The following is a 23,312-nucleotide window of genomic DNA, read 5'->3' on the forward strand; positions in this document are numbered from 1 at the left end:
ACAGCAAGAAATTATTTCTCAGTTACCATGTAATTTAGTTCTGCATGAGTTAAGTTTTTACTGATAAAATAAATAGCATGGGTTACAAGATCCTCCTTTTGACCCAAAACTGTTCCTATGGTTGAATCAGAGGCATCAGTGGAAATGTGGAAAGGCAACTTCCAATCTGGGCCTCTCAAGGCAGGTGCTGAAGAAAGATTTTCTTTGAGCTTATCGAATGCGACTTGACACTCATCATTCCAATGAAATTCATATTCTTTTGTTAGCAATTTAAATAATGGAGAGGCTACTTTTGTAAAATTTCAACCCTCTGTAGTAGCCTGCATGCCCAAGAAAACTGTGGACCCTTTTTGACTGGTTGGTGGGGGTAGTTTCACAATAACCTCTATTTTTATTGGATCAACCTTGATTCCTGCAGCAGAAACATGATGGCCTAAGACAATACCTTCAGTAATAATCATAAATCATTTCTCATTGCTGAATGAAAGGTTAGTCTCTCTACCTCTCTGCAAAACTTTCTCAAGATTTTGTAAAGCTTCTTCAAACGTATCACCCATAACTGTAAAATCGTCCATATACACTTCTACGCATTCATGCAAAAGATCAGAAAAAATACCTAGGGCAGCCCTCTGAAATGTGGTTGGTGTGTTACATAGACCAAATGGTAAAACTTTATATGCATAGGTACCCCAAGGACATGTTAATGTAGTCTTATCTTGATCTTATGGAGCTATCCTAATCTGATTATACCCGTTGAACCCATCAAGGAAGGGAAAATACTTTTTCCCTACTAAAGTGTCCACTACGCGGTTTATAAAAGGTAAAGGGAAATGGTCTTTTAATGTAGCTTTGTGTAGTTCCCTATAATCTATGCACACTTGCCATTTTCCATTCTTCTTAGGGATAATAACTAGTGGGGACACCCACTGACTATCAGAAATAGGATAGATAAACCCTACATTCAAACATTTTCGCAATTCTTCTTTTACAATTTCTCTTAATGCGGGCTTCATTCTTCTTTGTGGTTGTCTTACCAGCCTAGCATTTTCTTCTATGTAAATGTGATGAATGCATGTGTTAGGGTGAATGCCTCTCATATCAGTGTATTCCCATGCAAATGTGTCTGCAAAATTTCTTAATGTCTAAATTAACTATTTTTCTTGTTCAGGAGTTAACGTAGAATTGATGTTCAGGGATTTTGCAGGAAAAATTTCTACCAGCTTGCTCCCCCATTCAACCATTGAATATGCAGGAAACTCAGATAAGAGGGTTGAATGTAATTCTAAAGTTGAACTATGTTCATAACAATTCTGCAGATCATTAATGACATCTAAACTATGATTAGGCTAACTGTCTAACTGCTGAAGGAAATCAGGATTAGAGATACACAATTTATCCAATTTTCTTCTAAATTTTCTTTGAGGCTCATAGCTTAGGCTATTGTTAAAACTAGTAAAGCACCTTCTAAATCATGTTCTTCCTATTCAACCCATTGTGTATTTTCTGTTTTCAAGAGAGGTTTAGCAGGGGGATATAAGTTAATATGTTTTTGCCACGGCTAACCAAGGCCTCCCCAAAATCAATGGATGCCCTCACAAGCTTGTTTTTGGTTGAAGAACTTAAAAGTTTGCAGGATATTCCCAGGAATCTGAGGAAATGAAAATGTCTTCTAAGACACCCTCTAGTTTTACCTTAGACCTATCTGCTAATTCTAACATGGTATGGGTAGGTAGTAAATCAAAGGATCCTATATGGGACAAGGTCTCCATGGTTATAATGTTGATGGCTTCACCTAAATCAATTAAAGTGTTTTTGATAGGATATCTGTTAATAAAGGTGGTCACTACAGGGAAACCTGGATTTGTATACTTTTCTGTAGCAAATCTGGCAGGCATTAAACTTGACAATTTTCCTCCCACTTGAATATTTTAAGGTCCTTTTCTACGTCTTCCTGGTTTCTCGGTGCATAACTCCCTTACTATTTTCGCATAAATTGGGATGTATTTGATTGCCTGAAGAAGTGGAATTTTAATGCATACATTTCTTAATTCAGCTACCAAATCGAATTCTAGCTATTTTATTTTGATTTATGTTTCCAGCCTTTCTGGAAAGGGGGGTTGGACTATATGAGATGAGGAGGGTTCTTTTAGATTGGTTCAGGTGTAGTTTCCTCTTCTACTGTATCTAGGGTATCTTCCCCTACAATTTCCTCAATTCTCTTACGCTAATTCACAATTCTTCCTGACCTGAGATTAATTTCCTGCAGCTGCGCAGGTAGTTCTTGTAACTGTACAAGTTGCTTCTGTAACACAGGAACGGACATTTCTTGCAGAGATGCAAGAAATCCCTGTAGAACAGGAAAAAAAACTTCCTGCAACAGCTGGGGTGTAATACAATAGGTAGGGAAGATGGGATAATTGACCAGTCCGATGTTGTGAGTGGATCGAATGGTTTTATTTTTGGGGTTAGACACTGGCTGGGCAGGAATTTGTGTAAGGTGAGGTTGGTTTGGTGGGGCGGGTAATTGGAGTGGTTTTTTTGGTTGTACAACTTGTTGATGTGTGGGTTGTGAATAAAAGTTTTGGTTTGGGAAATTCTGTGTTACAGGATAAGAAAAATTTCCTTGCCAAGGTTGTTGAGGTGGTTGTTGAGGGGGCCAAGTCTGCCAAGGCATTGGAATATCCCACGTCTGATTTTGAGCATAAGGAAATTGAAAATTGGATTGTGACATACTTGGAGGATGTGGCTACCAAGGTCTTTGAGGGTTCATCGCGTAAAGTGCATTGACAACTCCTTCATCTGCCATGTATGCTTCTTTGAGTTGAGGTAAAGATGGACATTGATTAGTGGAATGCTCAGCTTCACAAAGTTGACATATTTCAATGCTATCAGCAGGGAATTCTCATAGCACATGTTTCTTCCTGCATTTGGGGAAAAATACTGTCATGGCTTTCTCCAGTGCCTCATGTTTTTCCTATTCACTCTTAGTTTCTAAAACATCTAAATGTGAAGACAAAGTACTAAGAATATCAATTTTAAGATTTTCAAATAAGTTACTCATTTCAGACCTGGTCAATCAGGTTCCTGCAACCAGTTTAACAAGTTTATAAGGAATGTCTCTTGGTCCTCCTCCCACCTTGGAATTTCCTCTCGAATATCTTTTGCAAATTTCACACACATCATCGTAACTCAACTTCGATATGTCTCCTGCACCCATCAAGTTTAAAACCTCCAGATTTTTAGTTCTAACTGCCCTCAGCAAGATGGTCCTCTTGGTTTCTTTATCCAACTAATTCATAGTAGTTCTTTGCAGATTATATTGAAACCTTTCTACCATTCCTCAAGACTCTCCCCTTCCTTCTGAGTCATCCCAAAGATTTCTTCCCTAAGATCTCTAGTCTTGCAGTAGTCTTGATATTTTCTCAAGAACACCTTCTTCATTTCATCCTAGGTCGTGATAGAATTTGACCTTAGTCCCATGAACCATCTGCGAGTTCCATCCTTCAACGTAGTAGGGAACAACTTTAGTTTCTGGGCATTTGAGGAATAGTCATAGCTTCTACAAAGCACATCGAACTTAAATAAAAAGGCATCTAGATCTTCACTTGAAGAACCTCGAAAATTAGGCAAGGCGGAAGGAGGGATGTTTTCCATCTGGTTTACTCCACCTGTCTCTATGATGGGGAACTCAAATGTGACCAACTTCTCCTCCTTCTAATCAAAGCATCCATTGGTATTACCAGTTCTTTCTTCGTGAGCCAACTTAGTTCAAGAAAAGGTGGGACTGTTGAAGACTACAGATCCTACAGAGTCGAGGTTATGGAGTTCTAGTTCTTTGACAGGGTTCTTAAGGAATTCCTCTTCTGGCTCACTGCTGAGCAAAGATGAGGTTTTCCTTGAAAAGGGGAAGTCTAGATGGGCAGCAACAAAATATTCTCCAATCGAAGGTTCTTCGGTAGATGTATCAGCTTGCTCAAGACTGTAGACTTCTAGTTCAAATTCTTCCTCCTTTACGTGTTTCTTGAAAAATTCTTTTTCCTTCCCAGTGTATTATTAAGTAGAGTGGTGCTCACACCACCACGGAAAAATATGAAAGATGTTGGGTCTTATTCATCTATTATTCAAACAAAACAAAACTAAAGAAGGCTTACCGACAATCAGGACACGGCTTTGGCGAGTGGCTGAACTATTGGGTGCGTAGGCTTTGCCTTGCGTCTTTGCACTTCAACTCCCCTAATCCTGAAAAACCAAACTATCAAAAAAAAAACTAGCTTAAATCACTTTCAGTATCATCCCTTAGCACCTCCCTGGCAATGGCGCAAAAATGTTGAGTCAAATTATACTTGTAATATTTGTCAATATGAATTGTCAACCTAGGGAGGTAAACTGGTGAGGTACCATGCAAAGTGTATGTAGGTTGACTACCTTGAGTGCGGTATCATTATAGGAAAACAACTAATGTCCCTTTCTGAATCAACAATGTTGCAGCAAAGCCATTGAGCAGTATATAACACTCCTCTTTATAGCATTGTTGACTTGCTGATCGTTGATTAGAAAGAAGGTGAAGGATCACTCAACAACTAATCATGCATGCTTCTGTTCATGCAAAAGTGTTGTTACAACAATAGTCATGAAGGATATATAACAGCCCTTGACAACTTATTTTGCTGACAATCATTCAAGAACGAGATAAATAAAAACAATCATATAATAATCGTGAAATCAGCACAGTGTTGGCCAACAAATGAAATCATCAATCAATCTACACTATCACAATCCAACACAAAGTAATGGCTGTAGGGAATACAGAAAAGTTACATTAATTGTTGCAGGAAATCTACTGCACATTGAAATCAAAAAATCATTATAACTATATTACAGGAAATGGTTTGTTACATAAACGAAAAGGAAATCGTATCATTCACACACTATTATTACAAAGAATAGTAAACACATTAATAAACAGGACAACAATTATACATACATTTAATATACACCGAAGCTGTGAGTGAAGGGGGGCCTCCTTCACTCACAACCCATTCAAACATGAAATATTTGCTTACAGCAGAATGCCGAACATCAACGATATACTTTCTTATAAAATAAAAGTCGATACATAAAGAGACTGAGTGTTGGGACAGTCACACTTCAGCTCCTGATAGCGTCTGATACTATCTAACTTTTCAAAAGCAAATGAGACTCTGTTTATACACTTTCCCACAACCATATTAGGCTGGAAATAACAAATTTAATCTCAATGTCTAACTAATTAATCCCTAAGATCGAATCTACAACAAAACAAAATAGTAATTTTTAGGCATACAACCATCATCATAGTAGAATGTTCTTTGTTCAGTATAATTCATGACTGCAAGCATGAATTTAGACTATTTGGTTATATGGCTATAGATGTAGTTCGAAATTAGTGGAGGCTCTATGGAAATTAGAGTATCTGATGGATCCCAGAATTCCTGCAGGATTCTAGGAGGTAGACACTGTTTGCAGGATTTGTGGACATCGTTTGTAGGATTTGCGGCTATTGAAATCTGTAAGAAATTCCAAGTCATGTTAGAACAAAAAGAAAAAAGATAAAAGCATAAATAGTTAGGAAAAGACTCGAATGTAGGTAAAAATGACATTTAAAGATGTTTCATCATACCTTTAAGCCTCAATACCTTGTTTAGCCAAAAAATAGAAAATATGGAGGGCTAGGTATAATAAGATGGAAAAAAAGGTGTCAAAATGGGGAAATAGGGTAGGATATTATTAGCAAAAATATGGTAATCTCTGAACTCAACAAGGCCAAACATTATTTGCTTTGACAAGTGATGGAAACAAGACATCACTTTCACATTTTATCATGCAACTCAAAAAGACCAAACATCATTGTTTCCTAACAAGTGATGGAAAACATCATCACTTTTACATTTTAAAATGCAACGAATGATTTACAAAAGCACGACCATGAAACGCTAACATATCTAGATACCATTTTTCACTTATCAAGGTGATGGCCACTTTTTCTCGCAATGGCTACAATAGGTCTAATTCCTCCATATTTTCTTAGCATGTTTCTTTCCTACTTTTGAGAGGGTCTTTCACGCCTCATCCTTTTGTGTGCTGCCATTCTTTTCCAACACTTAGAAAATGTATGGTTATGTAATTCACAAAAGGTGCATGTTTTTCGATTCCATGATTAACAATGTAAACTTTGAAATGGGAACTATAAACTCAAAATGGGAACTCTGGCCAAAAAACCCCAAAAAAACATCAAAAACAATGTTAAAAACGAAAAGTGTGTATACTGGAATGATGTTTTTATTTCTTAGGCATCAATTTTGAACATGTTTAAAAATGGCAGTGACTACGAAATTTACTATGAAATTTTCATGCAAAATATAGCTTCAAAATGAAAGTGATGATACTGGAACAATGATTTTTTTTTTTAGGGTCAATTTTCAAAATTTTAAAAAATGCTAATAAAACCAAATTTTTATGTGTCAAACAAAGTTGTTTATGAGGAAAAAAACACATTAATGTTTTTGGTAGAATATCATTTTTCTTTCCTAAGTATAAATTTAACATGTTTTCAACCATAACATGCTAGATACAAAAAAAATTGAAATTTTTTCAACTATAAAATTAAAAAACCATGACATTATGAACAAATTACATCACTAAATGAATTCAAAAGTCATTATTTGTATATTGAATAAAACATACATTATATCTCTAATTTAATATTGCATTGTAGATATTTTAAAAAATAAAATTTATCATAATTAAGACATATAATCCAACAACATAAAAATGCCTCATGACTTCTCATTTAACACCATATGGAAAACATTAATTTTATTTGAAGATACGATGCAAACATTAGTTATATAAATTGTCTTAAACAATTATTCAAAATCACTCATATTTTTTTTCACACCATCAGAATTCACATCTTCAGATGAGTGACTGGATGCTGATGAAGATGTTCCATATTCTTCTCTTTCATCAACTAGTGCCCCATCTGAGTCCACAGGCATGCCCAACATTTCAGGTTACAAAATTCTTCTAGATCTATGACTAGTTTCAGCTGACTCCCATGTCAACACTGTTCCTTCTGGTAACAACCTTTTTAGAATCTATATTGTCTTGAAGCGAAGAGTTCCTCTCTTTGTCAAATTGAAGTCATAAACAAGTATGTCAACATCCTCCAATTTTAATATGTCTGTGCGGCGGCGATTTATATTTGTACCCTTTCTTTTTCTTTTTCCGCCATTTTTTTTGTCAACTACCATCTTGGCTTATACACCATTGAATGGGTGTGTATTTGTGGCATACCATGTACTTCAACACTTGTAACATCCTCATTTTGTATAAAGACCTTTATAACTTTAGCAACCCAAAATGGATAGCCATTGGGATCTCCATCTGCTAGCACTGCAATCATGCAACCCTCCTTAATATCCTGTATTGAACCCCTATAAAGGTCTTCCATGGTTTCACGTTGTGCACGAAATCTTCTAGAACCAATATACATCTCTCTTTCCGCTGCCTATGAAGAATTAATAATACCTTGAGATTGTTGTTGTTCAACAATGTTTACTTCCTCATGTTCATTCGACACATTTTGTGGCCAAATAAATGGATTTTTCAAAGGTATATCTTTATTTGTTGTTGTTGAAATGATATCACTTTGATTATTGAAAAATGACTCCCACCAAACTGAATCAGCGATGTCAAAGCACTCATATGTATAACTAATACATTTTTTAATTTCTTCCAGGCAATCAGAATAATTTATATCTCTATTTTGTCTGCGTGCATTCTGAAATTCACTAGCTGATTGTAATAGCAATATTTTTTATGAAAATATTGGATGATCTGGAATGAACTTCAAAAATTGCAAACCTGATGACTGTTGGAAATAATACTTGGGGGGGGGGGTGAATCAGTATTATCAAGTTCTTTTTAATAAATCTTCCTTATTTATACTTTGAATTATTCTTGTATGTCAGTATCATAAAACAATGAGCATAAACAAGAAAAACAGATAGTCACACCAAAGAACACCAGATATAAGGTGGAAACCCAATGTGGGTGAAAACCACCTGCTGCAATATGTCTCTATCTTCTTTCAATTAGAAACTCATTTTACAATGATTTTGTATTGGTGCAGTCCTTTACCAGTACGCAGGCTGCACCCCCTCTCTCGTTTTCCAGACTCTCCTGGAAGGGAGCTACAACCCCCTACTTCTTTTCTTTCAAGGACCACTTTTCATAAATTTTCAAACTGGATCCAAGAATATCAAATAAACATCAAGTACATGCAAATTACCCAAACTCCTTATACAATCAACCAAGAATTACCCAACTTCTCAGAATGCTGTAAACAGAAAGATAGTACCAGAAATATAAACCCAGAACTCTGCAGCAATAAATAGAAGATGATCTACAAATGTTTTAGGACAGATACACAATTTTTCCTTTATCTGGACTGCGTGGCCTCGCACTTCACCTTCTGCGTCTCTGCGTATCCCCGCAGAGAGCCTTCCACTGCACCGCGTACCCACGCACTGTTTCTTCAATCACGCCGCGTACTGCTACTGTAGCCACGCACCCTCAGATGCTATCGCGCCACGTATCTACGCACCTGCGGCTTCTGTAGTGCCGCGTACTTTCACGGTGCCTCCGCACCTGAACCTCTATCGCGCTGCGTTCCTACGCACCTGCGGCTTCTGTAGCGCCGCATACTTTCACTGTGCCTCCGCACCTGAACTTTTATCGTGTTGCATACCCACGCACTGCGCCTTCTTCTGCTCTGCGTACCCACGCACTGCGCCTTCTTCTGCTCTGCGTACCCACGCACTGCGCCTTCTTCTGCTCTGTGTACCCCCGCACTTACACAGTTAATTACCTGCGAACCTCTGATTAGGGCCAAATTGGCAGTCCACCAGTGTGCCACAGATAGTCAGATGCCCAGATCTGATCATGCGCCCGAGAGATCACACTTCATAGATTCACTTTCAACTTCACTTTTATATAGATCAAGCTTTTAAACCGATAACCCAATATTTCAGATCTTAAGATATTCAATTTGCAAAAAAAAAGATACTTTGGCCAAGTGATCTCCTTCTCTATTTATAGTCAAGCCCTTATCCACACCATGGGACAAAACCATCAATAACCAATACAAGGGATCCAAACCGAGGCTATATTAGATCCTATACCATGGGCCAAAACCATAGAATCAAGAATGGCGGGCTAAATACCACGGGCCAAACATAAGAAACCCCACGTGAGCACGCTTCTCTACCTTGAAGTGAGTGAACTGGGGGTCCGCACCTCATGAACGGGTAACCTGCGAGTATGTACGCACTTTATCTATGATATTCCTGCGGGTCCGCAGCTTTTGTACGGTGTACCTATGTACCTCTTATTTTCCAACATTTTGAGAGCCTGAATAGAGCATTGCCACTTAAGAGAGTTTCCATCAATTACAACACCTGTAACATACAGCCATACCAGAATCATAATGCCAACAATGACGATGCCCATTTTGTAGTAGTTGAATACTTCTTGCCCCATATTAGTGTTTTCCCATCAATTTTTTTGATATGAAATTGATGTTGGGAGCTAATGTCATTAAGTTGTTCAATGCATTTCCCCTCACCATATGATCCCAGAATAAACCTTCGCATGTCTAACAGTTTCTTCCAACAAATCAAAAGTAGGCTCTGGCATGTATGATTTCTTAATACATTCAATTAGTGATGGCAAGCTCCCAACTTCCTTCCTCCTCATTGTGACTGAAAAATGACTAAACATCTGATCAATATGGTCATGAGTGTGCCCAACAAGAAGGAAACCAATCTTTACCTTTTGAAAATTTCTTAATTCAACAAGCATGTTTAGATATCCAAAAACAACCTGATTTTTGTTTTCACGGCAAGTGTTTTCCAATTGTAGATACAAAACTTCAAGAAGATTACCAGAACAATGAGAAATCACATCATGAATTATGGTTATGGTCAGATTTGCATCATTATGAATATTTGGAGCTGTGAAGTACACCCTTGGCAACATTTTCCCATTGAAGACCATACAACCGACCAAGTGAAACTGAATAAAATTTTCCTCCTGTAAATTTTTGGGTGTGCGAACAAAATGTGGTAAAAGTGTTTTCTTCTCGTCCATACCATCAATTATCAAACCCAAATATTTATTCAGATTATCATAACACTTCTTTCGATGCTTGTACAACTTATTCCTTTCATTTGTTTGTTGTTCGCGATGCTCTTGAAGTTCTTTGACAATTAAATCTACACAACATAAAAGAAATTCATTAAGAAATATGTTTTCATAGTTGATGACTATACAATTTTAAAAGTTAAAGTTATGAATGCTTACCTCTTTTTGAGCCTTCACATTTGTCCCTTTTCGATTTAAGAGAAGCACATGTACTACAAATCCCCATCCTTGTCTTCTTAGGAATACGGACACTGTTGAATTCTTTCTTCCATACCTTCACAAAATATTGATATGTAAATAAACTAGCCATGTCGCTCAGCACCTTCTGCATATTCTTTGTATAAGTTGTAGATTTCTCGTCTTGAAAATTATCTGGAATATGTATCATCTCTCTATTTGGCATACACTCTCCATGCTTTGAAAAGAAATCTTTCATCCATGACATTGCAGTATTTGATAATGGCCCAAACTGTCTTTTATGACGTACTTCTAAATAAAATGTGGGATCCTTTTCCAAATTTTCTTGAGTTATCGAGAGACGAAAATTCCCAATTGAATGAATTTTGAAACCTTTTCTACAGATAAATAAAGTCCCAATATGATAATCATAACCTGATAATGAGATTGCATGCACCCAAATAAATATGAATTTTGCATGCTTTTATTCATTGAAAAATATATCTTCCTACTTTCTAATGCAAATTTGGAATCCATATGTTTTAAGCAATATTTTTGGCAACATTCACTTGAAATGAGAGCATTGATAGAACTTCTTATCGTCAGATATTCTGCTCTACCCCTTGTATAACTAGAACAACTTGCATTGATACGAAAAGGTCTGCTCCTACTCCTCGATACAATATTTCTTGAAAACATCTCCATCATTGGATCATCATTTGCATAAGAATTTTCATCATCATTAAGAGGAATGTTATCCACACTATGATCAGCTCTACTTTTCAAATATTGACTTGGAGGATATTCTTCATCTTCTGCTTCTTCAGTGCTACTGTCATAGTCCTTAAAATTCGAACTGAATGGAAAATCTGACTCGATGTTTAATGGATATTCTTCCTCATGTGCATTGTTAGTGCTACTCTCATAGTCCATAGAATTAGGACTATGTCGAAAATGTGACTATTTACTTATTGAAGGCGCTACATCCCGTCCTTTGTCACTACTACCTTTATACTCATTAGAATTAGGACTAAGTGCATCATCATGTCCTTCATCATTGCTACTCTCATAGTCCTTAGAATTATGACTAAGAGGACACAGTGACACTCCATTATTTTGAAATTCATCATCACGCTCTTCATAACTATTTCTCTCATAGTCCGCAGAATTAGGACTAAGTGGACATCGTGGCACTCCAATCTTTTGAAATTCATCATCCCACTCTTCATCACTACTGCTCTCATAGTCCTTAGAATTAGGACTAACTGGACACTGTGGAATTCCATACTTTTGAAATTCAACATCATGCTTTTCATCACTACTGCTCTCATAGTCCTTAGAATTAGGACTAAGTGGACACTTTGACACTCCATTCTTTTGAAATTCATTATCACGCTCTTCATCACTGCTGCTCTCATAGTCCTTAGAATTAGGACTAAATGGACACTGTGACACTCCATTCTTTTGAAATTTGCCATCATGCTCTTCAAAAATGCTGCTCTCATAGTCCTCAGAATTAGGACTAAGTGGACACCGTGACAATCCATTCTTTTGAACTTCACCATCATGCTCTTCAAAACTGCTGCTCTCATAGTCCTCAGAATTAGGACTAAGTGGACACCGTGACACTCCATTCTTTTGAACTTCACCATCATGCTCTTCAAAACTACTGCTCTCATAGTCCTCAGAATTAGGAATAAGTGGACATCGTGAAACTCCGTTCTTTTGAACTTCACCATCATGCTCTTCATCACTGCGGCTTTCATAGTCCTTAGAAGTAGGACTAAGTGGAATCTGTGACTCTTTATTTATTTGAAATTCTCCATCCCCTCTTTCATTAGTGCTGCTATCATAGTCCTTAGAATCAGGACTAAGTGGAAGAATTGACTTTCTATTCATAGTGGGAGAATTCCCGCTATATTCATCAATATGAATAGAGTTGTTACGCGATAAAGATGTTGATGGTGTATAAATCGAAACTTCACTATCAGAACAATCCATCCCTTTCAAATAGAAGATGTTGAATGATACAAATGGAGAGTCTCCTAAAGATATTATATATCTTAAAGAATGAAATTTTCCCTCCAAAAAGTTCCGCGAAAATATTTCCCTCCAAAAATTTTCGCGAAAATATTTCCCTCCAAAAAGTCTGTTAAATTTATTTACCTTCATTATTTTGTTCTACAATTTATTGAAAAATGTAAACTAAATTTTTTTATGAAATAAATCATTAAAATTAAAATTGTAAACTACAACTGCTACATTAATTATTTTAATAGTTAAAGTATATAATATTTACTAAACAATTGAATTTTTTTTAATTTTTATAATATATTCTAAAACAAATTACCCCACATTCAACCCATTGTAAAACAATTCTACAATATTCGCTTTATAATATTTTAAAACAAATTATCCCACATTCAACCCGTTGTAAAACAAATCTATAATATTCGCTTTACAATATTTTAAAACAAATTATCCCACATTAAGCGTACAGTAAAACATCTCCATAATTTCACTTATATATTAAAATTTCATTATCACTATTACTCACATCACATCCAGACTTTCTGAAAATCATTGAAAGAATCGTGAATTTTTGGAGCAGCTACATCGCTATCAACAACATATTCAACGAAGAATTCTCACAATTGAAAGGTAAGTTAAATCTTTTTCCTTGAAAATCTTTATATTAAATTAGTTTAATGAAAAAGATTTATTTTTTTTAAATTAATAATTTTCCTGAGCCAAAATAACAATTACATCCATCGTGAGCATGGTGGGCCTGATCAAACTCAATCGCTTAATACCCGTGGGTGTACTGCCGTGGTGTCGTGAGGTGGGCAAGGAGTTCGGGTGAGCAGGCGGGGTGTGAGGGCGTGGGGGAGCGGTAGGGGGTGTGGGGGCGACCCAGTGGCTTGCCTGCCTGTCGTGGGGTTGGGAAATTCTCAGAATCACCTAATCCCTATAGCGGGTGGGTGAGCTTCCAAGGTGGGCGCCATAGCCTGACTTTCCCCCTACCTCCAACCCCTTTCCCGACTGTTAACGGGAAAAGTGTCTACTCAGAACGCCCCTATCCCACTAAGGTGTGACAGTACCTTAGAAACAAACAAGGAAAACTACTTTCGTATTCTTCTTTATGAACTATAAACGAAGAGGAATAGGATGAACCAACCTGTGTCTTGCGTTAGTCCTTTGATCCAATCTCTCTCCTCTTTGACAGCTTCCAGCTACCTGCTCCCTTACTTTCCCAGCTTCACCAAGTTCCTGCAAGATCACAGAAGAGGAAAACTACACAAAGACATGGATTTACATTCATAAACAGCTTAGGATCAGATTTAAGCTAAACATGCAAATATAACAAAACATCATTGATACACAAGCATGTAGGAGAAACTCAAATAGTTTTATTGATATAACAAGAAGGTTCAGGAGGAGTTACAACCGATGATTCCTGATCCAGCATCAACCCCCCAGCAAAGGAATCCCCTCTTCACCTCCAACAAAGCATAAATCACCCAATACACTGATCTCTATCTCAAAACCAACAGCAATTCTCTGCAATGTACAAAATTCCAGCCTCTGGATCTCTGGGATGAGGGATCCATATATAGATAAAGAGGATGAGTTAGCTTATCATTTGACTAGTGGCTTCTTTCTGTCAGTTCTTGCTTCCACTTGGAGACTGAGAGCCTCTTACTCATCCTTGGTCAAACTCAGTGAGGCAAGTGTCATTGGGGAAGATTCTGGAAGCTTCCATTGTCTGTCCTCCTCGCGGAATGACACTGCCATTTGTCATTTCCCACTCAGCGCACTCTGGTAGTGCATTTAGGTGCGTTGCAATGCACCTAGCTAGCGTACTGGGGTGCTATGCAACGCAGCTAGCTAGTGGAGCAGCTGAAATGATCCTGATTTGACTGATTCTGAGCAGTTTCTGGTGGAGAACTTCTGGGAGAAGCTATAATTGGTTGACCTTGTTCCTCTAAGGGTAGGAACAACACTTTTAGGGACTTAGGATCCCTTGGTTTATGGACATTTCATGCTTAGAGCTGTAAGGCACAAAAATGTCTATAACAATTGCCCCCTAAAGTATGAGGCCGTTTATCGGGTGAAATGCTTTATTAGGAGGATCCGAAGTTCTTTCAATGCTGGGAGGAGACCTGTAATAAGATACAATACGATACATTATCTTCATATTGTTTTCATGATCTAGCTGCGGCGGGCATTCCCATGCTCAGCTTTATAAATTCATTTCTTATGTACACAGGACAGACAATCGTCTGATGGTAGACTGATGATTCTGATGAAGTCATCATCCTTTCGGTAGGATGATTATCTGTGCTGCAATGCTGTACATGTCAATGTCTTTATTTTTCCTGAATATATATCACAGCCCGGATGGATGAAACTAGATCCGGGGTCTTCAATCTCGTCCGATCTTCACTCGAAGTACAAGTCGATCCATGTGAGAAATGTTTTGAAGTCGAACATGGAAAGACATCGCTTGATTACCAGTCGATGATGTAAACTGTTAAAAAGTGCGAGAGGAATCACCGATAATGATGATGACCCTCAAGGTACTGCAGTACAATTCACGTGGTGTGAATAAAGGACTTGGCGTCGAACACCACACAAAATCTTTCGGTAAAAGGTCATTGATGTATACCTATCGTCGGAAGTGAGAAACTTGCCATTGAGGCATGCAAGCTTCAAAGTACTGAATGGGGTGTTCCTAGATCAACTTCTTGGATAATGAGCTGATGTCGACAAGAAGCGATCTGTCAAACGAGGGCCTTGATGAATCCCACATCAATGACACGGAACGGAGCAAATGATTTTGATGGAGGTGAAAACGATCTGATGATATATGGTTCAGGATGGCAGTCATGAAGGAATGAAGTATAATGTATGGTAGTGGATGGGATACGGGTGACTTCTCTGGATGACTTCTATTGAACATGTCGGCAACACTTATGTGATGGATTGGTAGCATTTACCCCAAATGTGGATGGTATGGCGTGACCATGGCAATGTGACCGGTGAATGAAACAACCCAACCCGACTTAGGCACGGAATGGAAGTGTCATGTTCAAGAGCGACTTGCTACCAATAAAGATTCTTTGAGTTTCTTCCCAATTTTTCCCCAGTCATTGCTGACCAGTACCTCTTTATTTTTGTCAAGCTTGAGGAGGATAACATATGCTTGTTCTATAATTTTCCCTTCAGGCAAACCCATCGCTATGTTTTAACGAGCCTAGCGATAGTGAAACTCGTTCTCGTCTAAAGACAAGTTTGTCGCTATTAATCTTTTTAACGAGTTTAACGACAAAGATAACTCGGTCCTTTTCATTTTTAGAGAGTCTGAAAAGGTACGTAAAGGTAACTCCGAAATTCCTCTTTCGTCATCTAATCCCTTAAGTCTGAAAAAGTATAAAACAATACAGAAGGGATGAATTTTCGATAGTTTTAACGAGCCGAACAAAACAAGCGCTCGATCTTTTTGTGCAATAATCCCTCAGGTCCAAAAAGATTAAAATCTAGAGGAGGGATAGCACTTCCGGTCGCTTTAACGAGCTGGAAGGCCAAAACTCAGCAATCTTTTCATATTTTACGAGTCAGTTGAAAAGAGCTTAAAGAAGACTCGTCTTTTGAGGAACAAGTGATAAAATGGGTAGCAGCTGATTCCAGGTAAGGGTTGGAATTTTCCAATCACAGCAGTGTCACAAGAATGGCTAGTGAAATCACTCTTCGCAGCTGTTCCTCAAAATGGGTAAACAATCAAATGGAGGTGAATGATCGGCCAATGGAAAACTGGAGGTGATGGTGCAAACAAGACCAAGGCTTTAATGGCTGAAATGCTTCATTCACGGTGGTTATTTACCGGGGAATAGTTCAGTTTTTAATGAGCTTAAACGCGGGTGGAAACATTTTCTCATGTCTTATGTTTATTTTTTAACGAGCTTGAACTATGCGCTAAAACTGCTCGATCTTATGTTTATTTTTTAACGAGCTTGAACTATGTGCTAAAACTGCTCGATCTTATGTTTATTTTTTAACGAGCTTGAACTATGTGCTAAAACTTCTCGATGATAAGTTTGCATGCCCCTAGCATAATAACGCAAATCGAGGTGCATGCCCCCCAAGCTTCATTGCATTCAACTCGGTGGTTGGAATGAAGGTTTACCTTTGAGATTTGAAAAGGGGATTTGTTTCATTTTTTAATGAGGTTGACACAGTAAAAGAACTATCCTCATGACTCCTTGTTTCATTTTTTAACGAGGTTGACACGAGATAATAACCGTCCTCGGAGTCCAAATCCATTAGATATAGAAGGTTTCATATTCCATTGTGGCCACTTCCGCCAGATTACTCGGAGGCGGTAGGGAAAAAGTACCCATTAAGGCACGGTCTTTTAGGAGACCTACTCCGATATTTTGGAGCAAATGATTGCTTCCATGGATCATTGGAATGCTTCCAGTAACTTGAGAACCATTGGGGAGGAAGTTTTGCTGATCGACGATTGTAATCCCTCCTTGAAAGGGAAATGCAATCTTTCTGAAATAGGTCGACACAACAGCTGCCATGGCATATATCCATGGTCTTCCTAGTAGGATGTTGTAATCAAGATTCCCATCTATGACTTCAACATCTATTTCTACTGTTTTCCCTCCTAGTTCAACTTTCAAGTTATTTAGGATACCATATGGGGTATATGTCCTTTCGTCGAATGCTTTTAATGTCGTCGCAGACCACGACAAGGTTGGAGATCCTAAAGTTTTCCAGCAAGTCATCGACATAATACATGTAGATGCCCCCTCATCAATAATTGTTTGATGAACAGTTTTGTTGAGGGCTTTCACTTGAATAAGGAAAGCTAGTTGAGCTGGTAATTGAGGGTCATATCCTTTATGATTAAAGGCCACAAGATTGGAATCCATTGGATCAATCCCACCTATTGTTGATAATAAAGCTTGCTCTTGGGAGAGGCAATTTTGCGGTACCTCAAGTGTCGACATAGCGAACAGCGATTGGGCCAGGTCCTCTATTATATTATAATTCTGTGCTATTTTTGCACGAGGATTAAATGTCGATTTGTGCACTACTCCCTTTGGCTACTTTATCATTTGTTCAGGAATGATGGGTGGCACAACTTTGGTCAAAGTTGTTGTCGAAATACTAGGTTGTTCATTAGCCTTGTTATTCGACACCTGTGGATTCCCGTAATCTTTATTCCTTGCCAAAGCATCATTTTGCTGCTTTGAGATAGACAACATAAGCACTTGGGATCGGGAAGCATTTTGATTAGCAACCAGTTTGGTTCCCGGGCTTGGAAACGGATCAGTCAATACTGCTGAGGTTTTTGAACTCTTAAAGAGTTTCTTAACTTCAGCTTTATGTGGACAATCTCTCGTCCGATGATCCTCATCGCATATATGACACCCCGCAGGGGGTTTCCTTTGCCCAGAAGGGTTTGTAGAAGGCTTTTCAGGAGATGACTCATCCTGCTTCCTTTTTCTCCCTTTCGTTTTCTTCTTGCCCCCTGGTTGCTTCAGTTGTTTGCCCTTGTCAGTTGACACGGCATTTACTTACAAGGCAAGAAGTTCCTCATTTTCATTTTGACTAGAAATCTTACAGGCCTTTTTAGATGTAGCCTTTGTCGATTTCGTGTCTATCGCGCCAATCACGCCATCAATGGCATGAGAGTCATTGTTTGATTTAGGAGGAGGAGGAACTGAGAATTCTGGTCTAGGGGCGTCAGGTATTTTATCGTAGAGCGTGCCAGACTGAGTGTAAATCAAGTCCAAATATTGCGCACGAGCGATAACTTGCTCTTCTGTTACGACTCCCCCCTTTGCCACATCTTCCGTGATGGAAGGCAATAATGACTTAATAAACCATTCAGCTAAAAGCTGATCGGGAACATAAATTTTCACCATTCTACGGCGACGTCACCACTCATGTATATGATCAGATATGTGAGTGTCCGTTGTTTGTTTGAAATTGGTGAGAAGTTCCGTTCCCGTTTCGTACCTTATCGGTAATTGAAAATGGGTTAAAAAGGTTGTGGCTAGGGTACTGAAGTTGTCAAATGAAGCTCTAGGTAATTTGATATACCATTTTGTTGCCGGACCAGTTAACGTCCTCTAAAAAAGGCGAAGCCTAATCGAATCATCATTTAGGGTGTTTGATGAACACCACAGATGAAATGTCATCACATGATTCGAAGGGTCTTCACCCGGATTTCCATTAAATTTAGGAATATCTGACGGAAGTTTATGCGGAATCGCTGGCCACCAAGGGGCATAAGCAATTGGATCATTCGTTAGCCGGTTTAGATCTGGTAATTCTAGAGTTGCTACAAAGGGCAACTGTTGATTCAGGTTAGGCGAAGCATACCCAGGATAAGATGGAATCGCCTGAGCAGTGGGTCTTTGCATACTAGTATAATGTATTTGATGCTGGCAGCTTCGACAAGGTTGATGGGCATAACCATTATAGTATGGTTGTTGATAACTGCTTTGGAAATGCAGTTGCCCATTACTTACAAAGACTTTTTGCTCAGGTCCTTGATATGATTGCTGGAATTGCGGTTGTTGAGATTGAACCAGCCCTGGTTGTTGGACCATTTGCTGTTGTCCAATATTGGATGATTGACCAAGATGAGGAGTCATAGTACTTGTTTGAGCCTGAGTCACTCCAGATAAGGAGTCACTAACTTGAGGTTGTGATTGAGTCGTTGAGACAAGAGGTTGTTGTATTGCAACCTGAGAAACTTGGGGTGGACATTCAAGAGGTAGCGCTTGTACTTGCGATGCAGTCACCATAGCAGGTATAGTGGGAATATCCGACACAGGGTGGACTGGTTGCATTGAATATACAACCCTTGGTTGTTGAGGCAGTATTGGTACCCAACCACTGGATGTAATTCCAGCTTGACCTGAACTTTGTTGTAAACTCCCATATGGTTGTTCTCTAGGAGGGAACAATGAAAAGGCATACTGCCCTCCATATGGTGGAAATCCAGTACTTAAAGGGTAGATTGGCCTTTGAAGACACATCGGATCAATTTGTTGAGTTTCAACATAAGAAATACCTGATGATAATCCGAATGAAGAAATAGGAACTAACCATGTCGTCGAAGCAGTCTCTGATTGGACTCCGGCTTGTTGTTGATAACTTGCCGGGACAAATGGTATACCGGCGAACATCGTTGGAGTAGCAGCAGGAGACTCAGCTGCTGTTGTGTCAGACGACACAGTCCTGGATGTCGATGGCTGTTCAGAAATATCTAGCCTATCCAAAAGATTTCCTAGCGATTCTACAAGAACTTGCGATGAAGGGAGACTAACTTATAAGACCAACGAGGGAACAGTGATGTTATTCCGATTAAAATAAATTTTAGACGCTTTGACACAACTTGTTTTTTCAATTTTAAAGAGTCGAGAAAAAACAAAAGATGACTCTAGTCTCCTTCGATTTTTAATGAGCCTGAAGTGACAAGTGCTCAGATTGACCTTTTCCGTTAAGGAGTCTGAAAAGGAATGAAAGGGACTGCTTTGGAGATCTAGGTAGAGGGAGTACCAAACCAATCGCAAAACTACAGAATACTTTTTACGGTACGGCAGTCAATCTTCCCGAATGCTGTGTTCGGTGCATTGCGATCAGTAGGGCGGCCGACACGGCTTCCTATGGATAAAAGGTTTTAAGCCTATAGGGGTCTCCCAATATATACTCGACGGTACGTGGGAGCACAAGTCCGTATTGGCACTTATTGTCTCAAAGTGGAGGAATCACCCAACCATCAGTGAGGACAACAGTTACCAGGCTTTACGACGCCGGAATACGTCTCTAGCCTAGACCTCTAAATGTTGTGCGTTAAGTTCCAAAGCGTTGTTTGATTCATTCAATTTATTTTAAGTTGATCTTTCTTAGAAGTTTTCCTTTTGGGATCACCACGAGATGTAGATGTAATTCCTAAAATGCAATCTAAAGATGATAAGCAAACTTTTATCTCTTTTCAGCAATGAAAATCCTAGCTACAAGGGGAAAAGAAAGACACAATCTTTTCTCAAAGAGCAAAGAGCACACTGTAGATGCACTTTTCCTAAATCAAGCCAAACAGACTATCAATATGCAAATGCACATATGCATGTATTTGTTTTCACTTTCTAAAATTGATGCCTAAAAAGAAAGTTGATGTACAAATCTGAATTTGCTTTCAAGTGAAAAACACAAACAAGCTTCTTTTCGAAATCAAAAGGTAGAGAAGATTACGACACTTTATGATTTTGAAATAAACACTCGTTTCGACACTAGAAAGTGACAAATTCAAACCAAAGACAAAAGTAAAAGCATAATCGACTGTCAACAGCAAATAAACTTTCTCCTAAGATCAAAATCGACACTTGCGACAGATCTAAATCCAAGGACGACAGTATGACTATTCTACTCTTTCAATGGAAAACTGTAAATGATGTAACAAACACACAAATAACATCTACAGTCTTTTTGTACAAAGGAGGCGGAATTAAGGCAAAGAAAAGGGGTTTTTAAACAGACACACACTGATCACAGGCTGCAAAATCAGAGACAAAACTGAAAAAATGAAGAAAAGAACCTTAGCTGCACAGGGCTAGGCTGATCGGTGCACCTGTTACATAGAGAAACTGAATTGTAGCACAGGTAGCCCTCTCGGGAACTGCGTTGAAATGTAGAATCTCTTCACTGTGCCTGCGCTGGGGCAGAAACGAGACTTCTATCCGGGTTCTGGGTCACGGTTTGCAGTTTAATCTATGGATTTTGGCCAAGTAAAAGCAATCAGTAATGCACAATCAGAGGGTGGATTTAAAGGAGGTCTAAGAGCTATCACAAAGGGTAATCAGATCATTTGTGAAGCAGTTGTTCAAATCATAAACAAATCCAGTGAATGGATTGAAGTAGCAGGTGTCTACTTTGCATTTGATAATGGCAAATGCAGTTCGATTGCTACTTCTGTGTTTATGAAACAAACAACAAGAGAAACACAAACAAACTAACTAGACACGATCCCCAGCGGAGTCACCATTTTGTTAACGGGAAAAGTGTCTACTCAGAACACCCCTATCCCACTAAGGTGTGACAGTACCTTAGAAACAAACAAGGAAAACTACTTTCGTATTCTTCTTTATGAACTATAAACGAAGAGGAATAGGATGAACCAACCTGTGTCTTGCGTTAGTCCTTTGATCCAATCTCTCTCCTCTTTGACAGCTTTCAGCTACCTGCTCCCTTACTTGCCCAGCTTCACCAAGTTCCTGCAAGATCACAGAAGAGGAAAACTACACAAAGACATGGATTTACATTCATAAACAGCTTAGGATCAGATTTAAGCTAAACATGCAAATATAACAAAACATCATTGATACACAAGCATGTAGGAGAAACTCAAATAGTTTTATTGATATAACAAGAAGGTCCAGGAGGAGTTACAACCGATGATTCCTGATCCAGCATCAACCCCCCAGCAAAGGAATCCCCTCTTCACCTCCAACAAAGCATAAATCACCCAATACACTGATCTCTATCTCAAAACCAACAACAATTCTCTGCAATGTACAAAATTCCAGCCTCTGGATCTCTGGGATGAGGGATCCATATATAGATGTATGCAAAGAGGATGAGTCAGCTTATGATTTGACTAGTGGCTTCTTTTTGTTAGTTCTTGCTTCCACTTGGAGACTGAGAGCCTCTTACTCATCCTTGGTCAAACTCAGTGAGGCAAGTGTCATTGGGGAAGATTCTGGAAGCTTCCATTAACTGTCCTCCTCGCGGAATGACACTGCCATTTGTCATTTCCCACTCAGCGCACCCTGGTAGTGCATTTAGGTGCGTTGCAATGCACCTAGCTAGTATACTAGGGTGCTATGCAACACAGCTAGCTAGTGGAGCAGTTGAAATGATCCTGATTTGACTGATTCTGAGCAGTTTCTGGTGGAGAACTTCTGGGAGAAGATATAATTGGTTGACCTTGTTCCTCTAGGGGTAGGAACAACACTTTTAGGGACTTAGGATCCCTTGGTTTATGGACATTTCATGCTTAGAGCTGTAAGGCACAAAAATGTCTATAACACCGACACCTTCACTCCCTTCACCCACACCCCGCGCCCCTGCCCTCTTAACCCCATCAATGCCACCCTCATCTCTTACCATCAACCCCCCAGAGCCCTCACCTCCCCTGGCCCGCTCCCTCGCCCATCCCTCCCTCACACCCCTCTCTCACCTCCCCGCGCCCCACTAGGCGCCCTCACCCTCCCTTAGCCCCATCGATGCCTTACCCATCCCGCCCCCCGAACCGCCTCACCACAACCCCCAGCACCCACCTCCACCCCCCTGGGTGCCCAATGGCACCCCACGTCCCCCACCCCTGGGTGCGACCCACCCTCCCATCTTCTCCCCTCCCCCTCTCGCCCAGGCGCCCCCCGCCCCTCCACACCACACCTGCCCCCCCCGGGTGCACTGCGCCTCGCCCCACCCGACCTCCCCTCCCTCCCGAGCCCCCCACCGTGCCCTACCCGACCCCCCTCCTAGCCCGGGCGCTCCCTGCCCGAGCGCGCCCCTCCCCACCCCACCTCCCCTCCGGGCATTACGCCACGCCCCATCCCACCCCACCTCCCCCTCGGGCACTGCGTCGCGCCCCATCCCACCCCACCTCCCCCCCAGGCGCCACACCGCCCCTCGTCCCACCCTCCCTACCCCTTACCCGGGCCACCCCCACCACACCCTCCCTCCCCTGGCTGCGCCCACCTCCCTCCCTCGACCCCGCCACGCCCACCCTACCTCGGCCCCGCCACTCGGGCCACACGCACCCCTACCCCACAGGCGGCAGGGCGATTCCAGGAATCGCCCTG

The sequence above is a fragment of the Pinus tabuliformis genome, chromosome 3_2, assembly GCF_031772625.1.
Source record: "Pinus tabuliformis cultivar Carrire ecotype Pingquan chromosome 3_2, CPIR1, whole genome shotgun sequence".
NCBI classification, from domain to species: Eukaryota; Viridiplantae; Streptophyta; class Pinopsida; order Pinales; family Pinaceae; genus Pinus; species Pinus tabuliformis.